This window comes from Corella eumyota, chromosome 2 (assembly GCF_963082875.1).
Source record: "Corella eumyota chromosome 2, kaCorEumy4.1, whole genome shotgun sequence".
NCBI lineage: Eukaryota > Metazoa > Chordata > Ascidiacea > Phlebobranchia > Corellidae > Corella > Corella eumyota.
Window position 1 is genome coordinate 16623110 of NC_137491.1, and position 15989 is coordinate 16639098.

At 28.9% G+C, this 15989-nt stretch overlaps 26 non-coding genes across 26 annotated transcripts; 2 read left to right on the forward strand and 24 right to left on the reverse strand.

The window, feature by feature from the left end:
* The first annotated feature begins 1968 nt into the window (after nt 1-1968).
* Trnas-gcu (transfer RNA serine (anticodon GCU)) lies at nt 1969-2050 on the forward strand. The gene has a single exon. It is a non-coding gene; the product is annotated as a tRNA-Ser (tRNA).
* A 3-nt stretch (nt 2051-2053) lies between these two features.
* Nucleotides 2054-2125, forward strand: Trnaa-ugc (transfer RNA alanine (anticodon UGC)). Its single transcript has one exon. It is a non-coding gene; the product is annotated as a tRNA-Ala (tRNA).
* Nucleotides 2126-3302: 1177 nt separating this feature from the next.
* On the reverse strand, nt 3303-3374 carry Trnaa-ugc (transfer RNA alanine (anticodon UGC)). Its single transcript has one exon. It is a non-coding gene; the product is annotated as a tRNA-Ala (tRNA).
* A 3-nt stretch (nt 3375-3377) lies between these two features.
* Trnas-gcu (transfer RNA serine (anticodon GCU)) lies at nt 3378-3459 on the reverse strand. The gene has a single exon. It is a non-coding gene; the product is annotated as a tRNA-Ser (tRNA).
* A 754-nt stretch (nt 3460-4213) lies between these two features.
* Trnaa-cgc (transfer RNA alanine (anticodon CGC)) lies at nt 4214-4285 on the reverse strand. The gene has a single exon. It is a non-coding gene; the product is annotated as a tRNA-Ala (tRNA).
* Nucleotides 4286-4288: 3 nt separating this feature from the next.
* On the reverse strand, nt 4289-4370 carry Trnas-gcu (transfer RNA serine (anticodon GCU)). The gene has a single exon. It is a non-coding gene; the product is annotated as a tRNA-Ser (tRNA).
* A 746-nt stretch (nt 4371-5116) lies between these two features.
* On the reverse strand, nt 5117-5188 carry Trnaa-ugc (transfer RNA alanine (anticodon UGC)). The gene has a single exon. It is a non-coding gene; the product is annotated as a tRNA-Ala (tRNA).
* A 3-nt stretch (nt 5189-5191) lies between these two features.
* On the reverse strand, nt 5192-5273 carry Trnas-gcu (transfer RNA serine (anticodon GCU)). Its single transcript has one exon. It is a non-coding gene; the product is annotated as a tRNA-Ser (tRNA).
* A 672-nt stretch (nt 5274-5945) lies between these two features.
* Nucleotides 5946-6017, reverse strand: Trnaa-ugc (transfer RNA alanine (anticodon UGC)). Its single transcript has one exon. It is a non-coding gene; the product is annotated as a tRNA-Ala (tRNA).
* Nucleotides 6018-6020: 3 nt separating this feature from the next.
* Trnas-gcu (transfer RNA serine (anticodon GCU)) lies at nt 6021-6102 on the reverse strand. Its single transcript has one exon. It is a non-coding gene; the product is annotated as a tRNA-Ser (tRNA).
* Nucleotides 6103-6856: 754 nt separating this feature from the next.
* Nucleotides 6857-6928, reverse strand: Trnaa-cgc (transfer RNA alanine (anticodon CGC)). The gene has a single exon. It is a non-coding gene; the product is annotated as a tRNA-Ala (tRNA).
* Nucleotides 6929-6931: 3 nt separating this feature from the next.
* Trnas-gcu (transfer RNA serine (anticodon GCU)) lies at nt 6932-7013 on the reverse strand. Its single transcript has one exon. It is a non-coding gene; the product is annotated as a tRNA-Ser (tRNA).
* A 746-nt stretch (nt 7014-7759) lies between these two features.
* On the reverse strand, nt 7760-7831 carry Trnaa-ugc (transfer RNA alanine (anticodon UGC)). The gene has a single exon. It is a non-coding gene; the product is annotated as a tRNA-Ala (tRNA).
* Nucleotides 7832-7834: 3 nt separating this feature from the next.
* Nucleotides 7835-7916, reverse strand: Trnas-gcu (transfer RNA serine (anticodon GCU)). Its single transcript has one exon. It is a non-coding gene; the product is annotated as a tRNA-Ser (tRNA).
* Nucleotides 7917-8588: 672 nt separating this feature from the next.
* Trnaa-ugc (transfer RNA alanine (anticodon UGC)) lies at nt 8589-8660 on the reverse strand. The gene has a single exon. It is a non-coding gene; the product is annotated as a tRNA-Ala (tRNA).
* A 3-nt stretch (nt 8661-8663) lies between these two features.
* Nucleotides 8664-8745, reverse strand: Trnas-gcu (transfer RNA serine (anticodon GCU)). The gene has a single exon. It is a non-coding gene; the product is annotated as a tRNA-Ser (tRNA).
* Nucleotides 8746-10640: 1895 nt separating this feature from the next.
* Trnaa-ugc (transfer RNA alanine (anticodon UGC)) lies at nt 10641-10712 on the reverse strand. The gene has a single exon. It is a non-coding gene; the product is annotated as a tRNA-Ala (tRNA).
* A 3-nt stretch (nt 10713-10715) lies between these two features.
* Nucleotides 10716-10797, reverse strand: Trnas-gcu (transfer RNA serine (anticodon GCU)). The gene has a single exon. It is a non-coding gene; the product is annotated as a tRNA-Ser (tRNA).
* A 754-nt stretch (nt 10798-11551) lies between these two features.
* Nucleotides 11552-11623, reverse strand: Trnaa-cgc (transfer RNA alanine (anticodon CGC)). Its single transcript has one exon. It is a non-coding gene; the product is annotated as a tRNA-Ala (tRNA).
* A 3-nt stretch (nt 11624-11626) lies between these two features.
* On the reverse strand, nt 11627-11708 carry Trnas-gcu (transfer RNA serine (anticodon GCU)). Its single transcript has one exon. It is a non-coding gene; the product is annotated as a tRNA-Ser (tRNA).
* A 746-nt stretch (nt 11709-12454) lies between these two features.
* Trnaa-ugc (transfer RNA alanine (anticodon UGC)) lies at nt 12455-12526 on the reverse strand. The gene has a single exon. It is a non-coding gene; the product is annotated as a tRNA-Ala (tRNA).
* Nucleotides 12527-12529: 3 nt separating this feature from the next.
* On the reverse strand, nt 12530-12611 carry Trnas-gcu (transfer RNA serine (anticodon GCU)). The gene has a single exon. It is a non-coding gene; the product is annotated as a tRNA-Ser (tRNA).
* Nucleotides 12612-13283: 672 nt separating this feature from the next.
* Trnaa-ugc (transfer RNA alanine (anticodon UGC)) lies at nt 13284-13355 on the reverse strand. The gene has a single exon. It is a non-coding gene; the product is annotated as a tRNA-Ala (tRNA).
* A 3-nt stretch (nt 13356-13358) lies between these two features.
* Nucleotides 13359-13440, reverse strand: Trnas-gcu (transfer RNA serine (anticodon GCU)). The gene has a single exon. It is a non-coding gene; the product is annotated as a tRNA-Ser (tRNA).
* A 2077-nt stretch (nt 13441-15517) lies between these two features.
* On the reverse strand, nt 15518-15589 carry Trnaa-cgc (transfer RNA alanine (anticodon CGC)). Its single transcript has one exon. It is a non-coding gene; the product is annotated as a tRNA-Ala (tRNA).
* Nucleotides 15590-15592: 3 nt separating this feature from the next.
* Nucleotides 15593-15674, reverse strand: Trnas-gcu (transfer RNA serine (anticodon GCU)). Its single transcript has one exon. It is a non-coding gene; the product is annotated as a tRNA-Ser (tRNA).
* Between the last annotated feature and the right edge of the window lie 315 nt (nt 15675-15989).

The following is a 15989-nucleotide window of genomic DNA, read 5'->3' on the forward strand; positions in this document are numbered from 1 at the left end:
CACGTGACCTAATTAAACCCAAAATAAAAATTACCTCAAACTTTTGTTTTACTAAAAATTTTCGCGAAATGTTTTATCTTGAATGTTAGTTAGGCCAATGCGCGTCTAATAAAATACAAAATTTTAGGTTTTGAGATTTCATAAATTTTTAATAAAAGTTTCATAACTTTTATGAATATTAATATTTTCGAAAAATATTTTGTAAACACGGTAATTGGACCTGTGTGGTTCTAACACAACAATTATTTTTCGATTTAAAATTTTTTATTTTTTTTCAAAAAATTTGTATGCAATATCATTGGCCAAAAATATCACGTGACCGACCTAATTAAACCCAAAATAAAAATTACCTCAAACTTTTGTTTTACTAAAAATTTTCGCAAAATGTTTTATCTTGAATGTTAGTTAGGCCAATGCGCGTCTAATAAAATACAAAATTTTAGGTTTTGAGATTTCATGAATTTTTAATAAAAGTTTCATAACTTTTATGAATATTAATATTTTCGAAAAATATTTTGTAAACACGGTAATTGGACCTGTGTGGTTCTAACACAACAATTATTTTTCGATTTAAAATTTTTTATTTTTTTTCAAAAAATTTGTATGCAATATCATTGGCCAAAAATATCACGTGACCTAATGAAAACCAAAATAAAAATTACCTCAAACTTTTGTTTTACTAAAAATTTTCGCAAAATGTTTTATCTTGAATGTTAGTTAGGCCAATGCGCGTCTAATAAAATACAAAATTTTAGGTTTTGAGATTTCATGAATTTTTAATAAAAGTTTCATAACTTTTATGAATATTAATATTTTCAAAAAATATTTTGTAAACACGGTAATTGGACCTGTGTGGTTCTAACACAACAATTATTTTTCGATTTAAAATTTTTTATTTTTTTTCAAAAAATTTGTATGCAATATCATTGGCCAAAAATATCACGTGACCTAATGAAAACCAAAATAAAAATTACCTCAAACTTTTGTTTTACTGAAAATTTTCGCGAAATGTTTTATCTTGAATGTTAGTTAGGCCAATGCGCGTCTAATAAAATACAAAATTTTAGGTTTTGAGATTTCATAAATTTTTAATAAAAGTTTCATAACTTTTATAAATATTAATATTTTCGAAAAATATTTTGTTAACACGGTAATTGGACCTGTGTGGTTCTAACACAACAATTATTTTTTGATTTAAAATTTTTTATTTTTTTTCAAAAAATTTGTATGCAATCTCATTGGCCAAAAATATCACGTGACCTAATTAAACCCAAAATAAAAATTATCTCAAACTTTTGTTTTACTCAAAATTTTTGCAAAATGTTTTATCTTGAATGTTAGTTAGGCTAATGCGCGTGTAATAAAATACAAAATTTTAGGTTTTGAGATTTCATAAATTTTTAATAAAAGTTTCATAACTTTTATGAATATAAATATTTTCGAAAAATATTTTGTAAACACGGTAATTGGACCTGTGCGGTTCTAACACAACAATTATTTTTCGATTTAAAATTTTTTTTTTTAATTTGTATGCAATATTATTGGCCAAAAATATCACGTGACCTAATTAAACCCAAGAAATTTTCGAAAACAATTAAAAAAACAAAAATAAGAGCATTTTTACATAGAATCGTTCGCGTGACCTTTTGACCTATCAAAACTGTATACTTAGCTCGACCAATGATCATACAAGGGTTGTATGATCCAAAAAAAATTTTAGAATTGTAATGACGTTACTAAGATTCAAGATAAAGAAAGTTTTTCAAAAAGTCAAAAGAGCAAAAATTTGATCACTTTTTTCTTTGCGTATTCATAACATAAATTTTTTTTATATTACAGGTCGTGACTATAGCTATGCGTGAAAAAAAAAATTAAAAAAAAAATTATTTTCAATGGGGAAGCTGGGTTTCGAACCTTAGACTTTGCTACTTACAACGTATGACATTAAAATATGGATTGTTGAAATGTGACGAGGTGGCCGAGTGGTTAAGGCGATGGACTGCTAATCCATTGTGCTCTGCACGCGTGTGTTCGAATCCCATCCTCGTCGATTGGGGATGTAGCTCAGTGGTAGAGCGCATGCTTTGCATGTATGAGGCCCCGGGTTCAATCCCCGGCATCTCCATTTTGTTAAAATTTGTTTTTTAAGCAATAAACTTTAACAATATTTACGTTCCTTTTTTATCTTTATAATCATCATGAGACATATTCGTAAAATATTTTACAAATATAATTTTGATATCCTTAATATATATTACATGTTACCTTATAATTGGCTAGCTATGTATATGAAAGTTTTCCTGTCAGAATTTAGTTAATACATTGAAAATACTAGTTTTAATTCAGTTTTATAGACTTTTTTGCAATAGCATAAAAACAAACACGTTAACTCATTTATCAAAATAAACTATTTAACTATTACATATTTCGCAACCACGTGTTTTTCTCAAGGCATTCTTTAACTTAAAATAGATTTTGATTTTTTGTTTGGTTTTATGTGGTCAGCATTTTATGAAAGATTTGGTTACTACATGCTTTTTTAATGTAAGTTTATTACTTGTTCATATATTAACCTTTGTGCAAACATATAAGTTACATAAATGGGTATTTAATTGTTCGTTTATATATGTTAACGTAGTGTAATTACAATAAGTTTGTTTAGATTTTTATGCAAACATGTAATACAGCATATATTATATTTTTGTTAAAACGCTATTAGTTTACTTGTGTTGACAGTATAGTTTATTAAAATTCAGCATGGCCAAATTGCTTGTGACAATTATAATGTCATTAAAACAACATAATAATTTTATTAATTGTTTCAAAAAACAAAGTACATGTTAAAATAAAGTTTGTTGTCATGTGACAAGGTGGCCGAGTGGTTAAGGCTGCTAATCCATTGTGCTCTGCACGCGTTTTCACGGGTTTCTGCATGCGAAACCCTTCGTTTATATAGCTAATTAATAAAAATTAAATAAGTCAAAAAGGTATAAATATGTCTTATGATATAATAAAGCTCTTAAACAAAGTAAAAGTCTGTAATGAAAGTTCTATTGATAAATGCGCTCTGTGTAAGTTTTAAATGTATAGCAAAAAAATCACTTAAATTTTATCGAAACTAGCATTTGTATTACATTAACTGTACAAAACGCTTACAAAAAACGCCTTTGTAAATATAGCCAACTATTAAAAGTATAACTTATAAAATATTTTAAAAATATCACCCCATGCCGATAACAAAGGTATTAAAGAAAAATATATAAAAGTGTTTGTTTAGTTTAAAAACAAATTTTAACAAAAAATGGAGATGCCGGGGATTGAACCCGGGGCCTCATACATGCAAAGCATGCGCTCTACCACTGAGCTACATCCCCAATCGACGAGGATGGGATTCGAACCCACGCGTGCAGAGCACAATGGATTAGCAGTCCATCGCCTTAACCACTCGGCCACCTCGTCACATAACAACAAACCTTATTTTATCAGGTAGTATGTTTTTTATGACAGTTAATAAGATTACTTTATTGTTTTAGTGACATTTAAATGTCACAAGCGTTTTTCTATGCTGAACTTATATATTAACACAACTAAACTAATAGCGTTTTAACAAGAATATAATATGTACTACATCACTTGTTTGCATATAAAATGTAAACAAACGTTTAATTGAATTACTTCAACATACATAAGCAAACAATTAAACGACCATTCATGTAACTTATAAGTTTGCACAGGGGTCTAATATATAAAACAAATAAATAGACTTACGTCTAAAAACTGTTTTTGCAAGAAATAAAAATAACCACGTAGAATTTAACAAAGGATGGAAATCAATTGTAAGTTAAGAAATCGCCTTATGAAAAACACGTCTTTACAAATTCTGTAATAATTAAGTTTTTTCGTGTATAAGTTTATACAAAACAATAACTTGTAATGCCTTCACTTAAATATGTGATTGCAAAAAACGCCTTTATATATACAGCCAACCATTAAAATTAAACATTCGAAATACATTACTTATAGATATATATAAAAAACAGTGATGATTTGTGTAATAGATTAAAGTATTGCAGTTTAAAATGTATTTGCTTGTAAAACAAGCCTTGGCAAAATGGCTTTTGTAAAATATATTAGGAAAATAAAACCATGCTAACAAATAACACCATTGAAAAATCTATACTACTTTTAGTTTGGGAAGCATATTTTGACAAAATGGAGATGCCGGGGATTGAACCCGGGGCATCATACATGCGAAGCATGCGCTCTACCACTGAGCTACATCCCCAATCGACGAGGATGGTATTCGAACCTACGAGTGCAGAGCACAATGGATCAGCAGTCCATCGCCTTAACCACTCGGCCACCTCGTCACATGACAACAAACTTAATTTTAATATGTACTTTGTTTTTTGAAACAATTAATAAAATTATTATGTTGTTTTAATGACATTATAATTGTCACAAGCAATTTGGCCATGCTGAATTTTAATAAACTATACTGTCAACACAAGTAAACTAATAGGGTTTTAACAAAAATATAATATATGCTGTATTACATGTTTGCATATAAAATGTAAACAAACTTATTGTAATTACACTACGTTAACATATATAAACGAAAAATTAAATAACCAATCGTGTAACTTATATGTTTGCACAATTGTCTAATAAACGAACAAGTAATAAACCTACTTTAAAAAAAGCATGTAGAAACCAAGTCTTTTATAGAATGCTGACCACATAAAACCAAAAAAAATCAAAATCTATTTTAAGTTAAAGAATGTCTTGAGAAAAACACGTGGTTGCAAAATCTGTATTAGTTAAATATTTTATTTTCATAAATAAGTTACCGTGTTTGTTTTTATGCTATTACAAAAAAAGTTTATAAAACTGAATTGAAACTAGTATTTGTAATGTATTAACTATAACAAGTTCTGACAAGAAAACTTTCATATATATAGCTAGCCAATTAAAAGGTAACATGTAATATATATTAAGGATATCAAAATTATATTTGTAAAATATTTTACGAATATGTCTCATGATGATTATAAAGATAGAAAAGGAACGTAAATATTGTTAAAGTTTTTTGCTTAAAAACGAATTTTAACAAAAATGGAGATGCCGGGGATTGAACCCGGGGCCTCATACATGCAAAGCATGCGCTCTACCACTGAGCTACATCCCCAATCGACGAGGATGGGATTCGAACCCACACGAGCAGAGCACAATGGATTAGCAGTCCATCGCCTTAACCACTCGGCCACCTCGTCACATGTCAACAAACTTTATTTTATTGTGTACCATGTTTTAAATAAAGTTAATTTAGTGATTTTAAATACATTAAAAATGTCACAAGCAACTTAACCATTCTTAACCACTGTATAAACTAAACTGCCAACACAGACAAACTTCTAGCGTTTTAACGAAAATATAATATGTACTACATTACTTGTTTGCGTATAGAGTATTTTTTTTGCGTATATAGAACTTATATTTTACAAGTTATGTAACCTTTCAATTCGTACAATAGTTTAACATATAAACAAGAAATGTACTCACATTTAAAAATATTCTGAACCTTTCTTTGCATAGAATGCTGACAACATAGGACGAGACAAAAGGCGGAAAACAATTGTAAGTTAAAAATCGCTTAAAGAAAAACACGTCTTTACAAAGTTTGTAATAAAAAGTCCTCTGATGAATGCGCTATGTTTAAGTTATAATAATATAGCAAAAAAATCACTAAAAATATATCGAAACTAGCAGTTGTATTACATTAACTATACAAAGCATTTACAAAGAACGCTTTTGTAAATATAGTCAACTATTAAAATTAAAATATGTTAAACAAATTGTGGATATAAACTTATGATAATATTTTAGGCATTAAAAAATATAAATCTTTAAAACATTTTACCCTAAAAAGCATGTTTTAACAAAAATGGAGATGCCGGGGATTGAACCCGGGACCTCATACATGCAAAGCATGCACTCTACCACTGAGCTACATCCCCAATCGACGAGGATGGGATTCGAACCCACGCGTGCAGAGCACAATGGATTAGCAGTCCATCGCCTTAACCACTCGGCCACCTCGTCACATGACAACAAACCTTATTTTATCAGGTAGTATGTTTTTTATGACAGTTAATAAGATTACTTTATTGTTTTAGTGACATTTAAATGTCACAAGCGTTTTTCTATGCTGAACTTATATATTAACACAACTAAACTAATAGCGTTTTAACAAGAATATAATATGTACTACATCACTTGTTTGCATATAAAATGTAAACAAACGTTTAATTGAATTACTTCAACATACATAAGCAAACAATTAAACGACCATTCATGTAACTTATAAGTTTGCACAGGGGTCTAATATATAAAACAAATAAATAGACTTACGTCTAAAAACTGTTTTTGCAAGAAATAAAAATAACCACGTAGAATTTAACAAAGGATGGAAATCAATTGTAAGTTAAGAAATCGCCTTATGAAAAACACGTCTTTACAAATTCTGTAATAATTAAGTTTTTTCGTGTATAAGTTTATACAAAACAATAACTTGTAATGCCTTCACTTAAATATGTGATTGCAAAAAACGCCTTTATATATACAGCCAACCATTAAAATTAAACATTCGAAATACATTACTTATAGATATATATAAAAAACAGTGATGATTTGTGTAATAGATTAAAGTATTGCAGTTTAAAATGTATTTGCTTGTAAAACAAGCCTTGGCAAAATGGCTTTTGTAAAATATATTAGGAAAATAAAACCATGCTAACAAATAACACCATTGAAAAATCTATACTACTTTTAGTTTGGGAAGCATATTTTGACAAAATGGAGATGCCGGGGATTGAACCCGGGGCATCATACATGCGAAGCATGCGCTCTACCACTGAGCTACATCCCCAATCGACGAGGATGGTATTCGAACCTACGAGTGCAGAGCACAATGGATCAGCAGTCCATCGCCTTAACCACTCGGCCACCTCGTCACATGACAACAAACTTAATTTTAACATGTACTTTGTTTTTTGAAACAATTAATAAAATTATTATGTTGTTTTAATGACATTATAATTGTCACAAGCAATTTGGCCATGCTGAATTTTAATAAACTATACTGTCAACACAAGTAAACTAATAGGGTTTTAACAAAAATATAATATATGCTGTATTACATGTTTGCATATAAAATGTAAACAAACTTATTGTAATTACACTACGTTAACATATATAAACGAAAAATTAAATAACCAATCGTGTAACTTATATGTTTGCACAATTGTCTAATAAACGAACAAGTAATAAACCTACTTTAAAAAAAGCATGTAGAAACCAAGTCTTTTATAGAATGCTGACCACATAAAACCAAAAAAAATCAAAATCTATTTTAAGTTAAAGAATGTCTTGAGAAAAACACGTGGTTGCAAAATCTGTATTAGTTAAATATTTTATTTTCATAAATAAGTTACCGTGTTTGTTTTTATGCTATTACAAAAAAAGTTTATAAAACTGAATTGAAACTAGTATTTGTAATGTATTAACTATAACAAGTTCTGACAAGAAAACTTTCATATATATAGCTAGCCAATTAAAAGGTAACATGTAATATATATTAAGGATATCAAAATTATATTTGTAAAATATTTTACGAATATGTCTCATGATGATTATAAAGATAGAAAAGGAACGTAAATATTGTTAAAGTTTTTTGCTTAAAAACGAATTTTAACAAAAATGGAGATGCCGGGGATTGAACCCGGGGCCTCATACATGCAAAGCATGCGCTCTACCACTGAGCTACATCCCCAATCGACGAGGATGGGATTCGAACCCACACGAGCAGAGCACAATGGATTAGCAGTCCATCGCCTTAACCACTCGGCCACCTCGTCACATGTCAACAAACTTTATTTTATTGTGTACCATGTTTTAAATAAAGTTAATTTAGTGATTTTAAATACATTAAAAATGTCACAAGCAACTTAACCATTCTTAACCACTGTATAAACTAAACTGCCAACACAGACAAACTTCTAGCGTTTTAACGAAAATATAATATGTACTACATTACTTGTTTGCGTATAGAGTATTTTTTTTGCGTATATAGAACTTATATTTTACAAGTTATGTAACCTTTCAATTCGTACAATAGTTTAACATATAAACAAGAAATGTACTCACATTTAAAAATATTCTGAACCTTTCTTTGCATAGAATGCTGACAACATAGGACGAGACAAAAGGCGGAAAACAATTGTAAGTTAAAAATCGCTTAAAGAAAAACACGTCTTTACAAAGTTTGTAATAAAAAGTCCTCTGATGAATGCGCTATGTTTAAGTTATAATAATATAGCAAAAAAATCACTAAAAATATATCGAAACTAGCAGTTGTATTACATTAACTATACATAGCATTTACAAAGAACGCTTTTGTAAATATAGTCAACTATTAAAATTAAAATATGTTAAACAAATTGTGGATATAAACTTATGATAATATTTTAGGCATTAAAAAATATAAATCTTTAAAACATTTTACCCTAAAAAGCATGTTTTAACAAAAATGGAGATGCCGGGGATTGAACCCGGGACCTCATACATGCAAAGCATGCACTCTACCACTGAGCTACATCCCCAATCGACGAGGATGGGATTCGAACCCACGCGTGCAGAGCACAATGGATTAGCAGTCCATCGCCTTAACCACTCGGCCACCTCGTCACATATCAACAAACCTTATTTTATCAGGTAGCTTATTTTGTATAACATTTAGTAAAAGTATTTTTAATTTAAGAACATTAAAAATGTCACAAACAATTTAACCATGCTTAAATTTTATGTAAACTAAACTCCCAGAACAAGTAAACTTAAGGATGTTGAACTAAACTATATTATTTACTTTATTACTTTTTTGTATTAGGTTTAAACAAACGTTGTTAATTAAATTACTTTAACATACAGAAGCGAACAATTACAGTACCATTCATATAACTTATAAGTTTGCACACGGGTCTAATATATAAAACAAATAAATAGACCTACGCCAAAAAAACTGTTGAAACCAACCTTTGCAAGAAATAATAATGACCACGTAGAATTTAACAAGGGATGGAAATCAATTGCAAGTTAAGAAATCGCCTTATGAAAATGACGTCTTTACAAATTCTGTAATAATCAAGTTTTTTAGCGTATAAGTTTATACAAAACAGTAACTTGTAATGCCTTCCAATCGTGTAACTTATATGTTTGCACAATTGTCTAATAAACGAACAAGTAATAAACCTACTTTAAAAAAAGCATGTAGAAACCAAGTCTTTTATAGAATGCTGACCACATAAAACCAAAAAAAATCAAAATCGATTTTAAGTTAAAGAATGTCTTGAGAAAAACACGTGGTTGCAAAATCTGTATTAGTTAAATATTTTTTACGGCATCTCCATTTTGTTAAAATTTGTTTTTTAAGCAAAAAACTTTAACAATATTTACGTTCCTTTTTTATCTTTATAATCATCATGAGACATATTCGTAAAATATTTTACAAATATAATTTTGATATCCTTAATATATATTACATGTTACCTTATAATTGGCTAGCTATGTATATGAAAGTTTTCCTGTCAGAATTTAGTTAATACATTGAAAATACTAGTTTTAATTCAGTTTTATAGACTTTTTTGCAATAGCATAAAAACAAACACGTTAACTCATTTATCAAAATAAACTATTTAACTATTACATATTTCGCAACCACGTGTTTTTCTCAAGGCATTCTTTAACTTAAAATAGATTTTGATTTTTTGTTTGGTTTTATGTGGTCAGCATTTTATGAAAGATTTGGTTACTACATGCTTTTTTAATGTAAGTTTATTACTTGTTCATATATTAACCTTTGTGCAAACATATAAGTTACATAAATGGGTATTTAATTGTTCGTTTATATATGTTAACGTAGTGTAATTACAATAAGTTTGTTTAGATTTTTATGCAAACATGTAATACAGCATATATTATATTTTTGTTAAAACGCTATTAGTTTACTTGTGTTGACAGTATAGTTTATTAAAATTCAGCATGGCCAAATTGCTTGTGACAATTATAATGTCATTAAAACAACATAATAATTTTATTAATTGTTTCAAAAAACAAAGTACATGTTAAAATAAAGTTTGTTGTCATGTGACAAGGTGGCCGAGTGGTTAAGGCTGCTAATCCATTGTGCTCTGCACGCGTTTTCACGGGTTTCTGCATGCGAAACCCTTCGTTTATATAGCTAATTAATAAAAATTAAATAAGTCAAAAAGGTATAAATATGTCTTATGATATAATAAAGCTCTTAAACAAAGTAAAAGTCTGTAATGAAAGTTCTATTGATAAATGCGCTCTGTGTAAGTTTTAAATGTATAGCAAAAAAATCACTTAAATTTTATCGAAACTAGCATTTGTATTACATTAACTGTACAAAACGCTTACAAAAAACGCCTTTGTAAATATAGCCAACTATTAAAAGTATAACTTATAAAATATTTTAAAAATATCACCCCATGCCGATAACAAAGGTATTAAAGAAAAATATATAAAAGTGTTTGTTTAGTTTAAAAACAAATTTTAACAAAAAATGGAGATGCCGGGGATTGAACCCGGGGCCTCATACATGCAAAGCATGCGCTCTACCACTGAGCTACATCCCCAATCGACGAGGATGGGATTCGAACCCACGCGTGCAGAGCACAATGGATTAGCAGTCCATCGCCTTAACCACTCGGCCACCTCGTCACATGACAACAAACCTTATTTTATCAGGTAGTATGTTTTTTATGACAGTTAATAAGATTACTTTATTGTTTTAGTGACATTTAAATGTCACAAGCGTTTTTCTATGCTGAACTTATATATTAACACAACTAAACTAATAGCGTTTTAACAAGAATATAATATGTACTACATCACTTGTTTGCATATAAAATGTAAACAAACGTTTAATTGAATTACTTCAACATACATAAGCAAACAATTAAACGACCATTCATGTAACTTATAAGTTTGCACAGGGGTCTAATATATAAAACAAATAAATAGACTTACGTCTAAAAACTGTTTTTGCAAGAAATAAAAATAACCACGTAGAATTTAACAAAGGATGGAAATCAATTGTAAGTTAAGAAATCGCCTTATGAAAAACACGTCTTTACAAATTCTGTAATAATTAAGTTTTTTCGTGTATAAGTTTATACAAAACAATAACTTGTAATGCCTTCACTTAAATATGTGATTGCAAAAAACGCCTTTATATATACAGCCAACCATTAAAATTAAACATTCGAAATACATTACTTATAGATATATATAAAAAACAGTGATGATTTGTGTAATAGATTAAAGTATTGCAGTTTAAAATGTATTTGCTTGTAAAACAAGCCTTGGCAAAATGGCTTTTGTAAAATATATTAGGAAAATAAAACCATGCTAACAAATAACACCATTGAAAAATCTATACTACTTTTAGTTTGGGAAGCATATTTTGACAAAATGGAGATGCCGGGGATTGAACCCGGGGCATCATACATGCGAAGCATGCGCTCTACCACTGAGCTACATCCCCAATCGACGAGGATGGTATTCGAACCTACGAGTGCAGAGCACAATGGATCAGCAGTCCATCGTCTTAACCACTCGGCCACCTCGTCACATGACAACAAACTTAATTTTAACATGTACTTTGTTTTTTGAAACAATTAATAAAATTATTATGTTGTTTTAATGACATTATAATTGTCACAAGCAATTTGGCCATGCTGAATTTTAATAAACTATACTGTCAACACAAGTAAACTAATAGGGTTTTAACAAAAATATAATATATGCTGTATTACATGTTTGCATATAAAATGTAAACAAACTTATTGTAATTACACTACGTTAACATATATAAACGAAAAATTAAATAACCAATCGTGTAACTTATATGTTTGCACAATTGTCTAATAAACGAACAAGTAATAAACCTACTTTAAAAAAAGCATGTAGAAACCAAGTCTTTTATAGAATGCTGACCACATAAAACCAAAAAAAATCAAAATCTATTTTAAGTTAAAGAATGTCTTGAGAAAAACACGTGGTTGCAAAATCTGTATTAGTTAAATATTTTATTTTCATAAATAAGTTACCGTGTTTGTTTTTATGCTATTACAAAAAAAGTTTATAAAACTGAATTGAAACTAGTATTTGTAATGTATTAACTATAACAAGTTCTGACAAGAAAACTTTCATATATATAGCTAGCCAATTAAAAGGTAACATGTAATATATATTAAGGATATCAAAATTATATTTGTAAAATATTTTACGAATATGTCTCATGATGATTATAAAGATAGAAAAGGAACGTAAATATTGTTAAAGTTTTTTGCTTAAAAACGAATTTTAACAAAAATGGAGATGCCGGGGATTGAACCCGGGGCCTCATACATGCAAAGCATGCGCTCTACCACTGAGCTACATCCCCAATCGACGAGGATGGGATTCGAACCCACACGAGCAGAGCACAATGGATTAGCAGTCCATCGCCTTAACCACTCGGCCACCTCGTCACATGTCAACAAACTTTATTTTATTGTGTACCATGTTTTAAATAAAGTTAATTTAGTGATTTTAAATACATTAAAAATGTCACAAGCAACTTAACCATTCTTAACCACTGTATAAACTAAACTGCCAACACAGACAAACTTCTAGCGTTTTAACGAAAATATAATATGTACTACATTACTTGTTTGCGTATAGAGTATTTTTTTTGCGTATATAGAACTTATATTTTACAAGTTATGTAACCTTTCAATTCGTACAATAGTTTAACATATAAACAAGAAATGTACTCACATTTAAAAATATTCTGAACCTTTCTTTGCATAGAATGCTGACAACATAGGACGAGACAAAAGGCGGAAAACAATTGTAAGTTAAAAATCGCTTAAAGAAAAACACGTCTTTACAAAGTTTGTAATAAAAAGTCCTCTGATGAATGCGCTATGTTTAAGTTATAATAATATAGCAAAAAAATCACTAAAAATATATCGAAACTAGCAGTTGTATTACATTAACTATACAAAGCATTTACAAAGAACGCTTTTGTAAATATAGTCAACTATTAAAATTAAAATATGTTAAACAAATTGTGGATATAAACTTATGATAATATTTTAGGCATTAAAAAATATAAATCTTTAAAACATTTTACCCTAAAAAGCATGTTTTAACAAAAATGGAGATGCCGGGGATTGAACCCGGGACCTCATACATGCAAAGCATGCACTCTACCACTGAGCTACATCCCCAATCGACGAGGATGGGATTCGAACCCACGCGTGCAGAGCACAATGGATTAGCAGTCCATCGCCTTAACCACTCGGCCACCTCGTCACATATCAACAAACCTTATTTTATCAGGTAGCTTATTTTGTATAACATTTAGTAAAAGTATTTTTAATTTAAGAACATTAAAAATGTCACAAACAATTTAACCATGCTTAAATTTTATGTAAACTAAACTCCCAGAACAAGTAAACTTAAGGATGTTGAACTAAACTATATTATTTACTTTATTACTTTTTTGTATTAGGTTTAAACAAACGTTGTTAATTAAATTACTTTAACATACAGAAGCGAACAATTACAGTACCATTCATATAACTTATAAGTTTGCACACGGGTCTAATATATAAAACAAATAAATAGACCTACGCCAAAAAAACTGTTGAAACCAACCTTTGCAAGAAATAATAATGACCACGTAGAATTTAACAAGGGATGGAAATCAATTGCAAGTTAAGAAATCGCCTTATGAAAATGACGTCTTTACAAATTCTGTAATAATCAAGTTTTTTAGCGTATAAGTTTATACAAAACAGTAACTTGTAATGCCTTCCAATCGTGTAACTTATATGTTTGCACAATTGTCTAATAAACGAACAAGTAATAAACCTACTTTAAAAAAAGCATGTAGAAACCAAGTCTTTTATAGAATGCTGACCACATAAAACCAAAAAAAATCAAAATCGATTTTAAGTTAAAGAATGTCTTGAGAAAAACACGTGGTTGCAAAATCTGTATTAGTTAAATATTTTTTACGGCATCTCCATTTTGTTAAAATTTGTTTTTTAAGCAAAAAACTTTAACAATATTTACGTTCCTTTTTTATCTTTATAATCATCATGAGACATATTCGTAAAATATTTTACAAATATAATTTTGATATCCTTAATATATATTACATGTTACCTTATAATTGGCTAGCTATGTATATGAAAGTTTTCCTGTCAGAATTTAGTTAATACATTGAAAATACTAGTTTTAATTCAGTTTTATAGACTTTTTTGCAATAGCATAAAAACAAACACGTTAACTCATTTATCAAAATAAACTATTTAACTATTACATATTTCGCAACCACGTGTTTTTCTCAAGGCATTCTTTAACTTAAAATAGATTTTGATTTTTTGTTTGGTTTTATGTGGTCAGCATTTTATGAAAGATTTGGTTACTACATGCTTTTTTAATGTAAGTTTATTACTTGTTCATATATTAACCTTTGTGCAAACATATAAGTTACATAAATGGGTATTTAATTGTTCGTTTATATATGTTAACGTAGTGTAATTACAATAAGTTTGTTTAGATTTTTATGCAAACATGTAATACAGCATATATTATATTTTTGTTAAAACGCTATTAGTTTACTTGTGTTGACAGTATAGTTTATTAAAATTCAGACAGTATAGTTTATTAAAAATTTACTTTATTGTTTTAGTGACATTTAAATGTCACAAGCGTTTTTCTATGCTGAACTTATATATTAACACAACTAAACTAATAGCGTTTTAACAAGAATATAATATGTACTACATCACTTGTTTGCATATAAAATGTAAACAAACGTTTAATTGAATTACTTCAACATACATAGGCAAACAATTAAACGACCATTCATGTAACTTATAAGTTTGCACAGGGGTCTAATATATAAAACAAATAAATAGACTTACGTCTAAAAACTGTTGAAACCAGTTTTTGCAAGAAATAAAAATAACCACGTAGAATTTAACAAAGGATGGAAATCAATTGTAAGTTAAGAAATCGCCTTATGAAAAACACGTCTTTACAAATTCTGTAATAATTAAGTTTTTTCGTGTATAAGTTTATACAAAACAATAACTTGTAATGCCTTCACTTAAATATGTGATTGCAAAAAACGCCTTTATATATACAGCCAACCATTAAAATTAAACATTCGAAATACATTACTTATAGATATATATAAAAAACAGTGATGATTTGTGTAATAGATTAAAGTATTGCAGTTTAAAATGTATTTGCTTGTAAAACAAGCCTTGGCAAAATGGCTTTTGTAAAATATATTAGGAAAATAAAACCATGCTAACAAATAACACCATTGAAAAATCTATACTACTTTTAGTTTGGGAAGCATATTTTGACAAAATGGAGATGCCGGGGATTGAACCCGGGGCATCATACATGCGAAGCATGCGCTCTACCACTGAGCTACATCCCCAATCGACGAGGATGGTATTCGAACCTACGAGTGCAGAGCACAATGGATCAGCAGTCCATCGCCTTAACCACTCGGCCACCTCGTCACATGACAACAAACTTAATTTTAACATGTACTTTGTTTTTTGAAACAATTAATAAAATTATTATGTTGTTTTAATGACATTATAATTGTCACAAGCAATTTGGCCATGCTGAATTTTAATAAACTATACTGTCAACACAAGTAAACTAATAGGGTTTTAACAAAAATATAATATATGCTGTATTACATGTTTGCATATAAAATGTAAACAAACTTATTGTAATTACACTACGTTAACATATATAAACGAAAAATTAAATAACCAATCGTGTAACTTATATGTTTGCACAATTGTCTAATAAACGAACAAGTAATA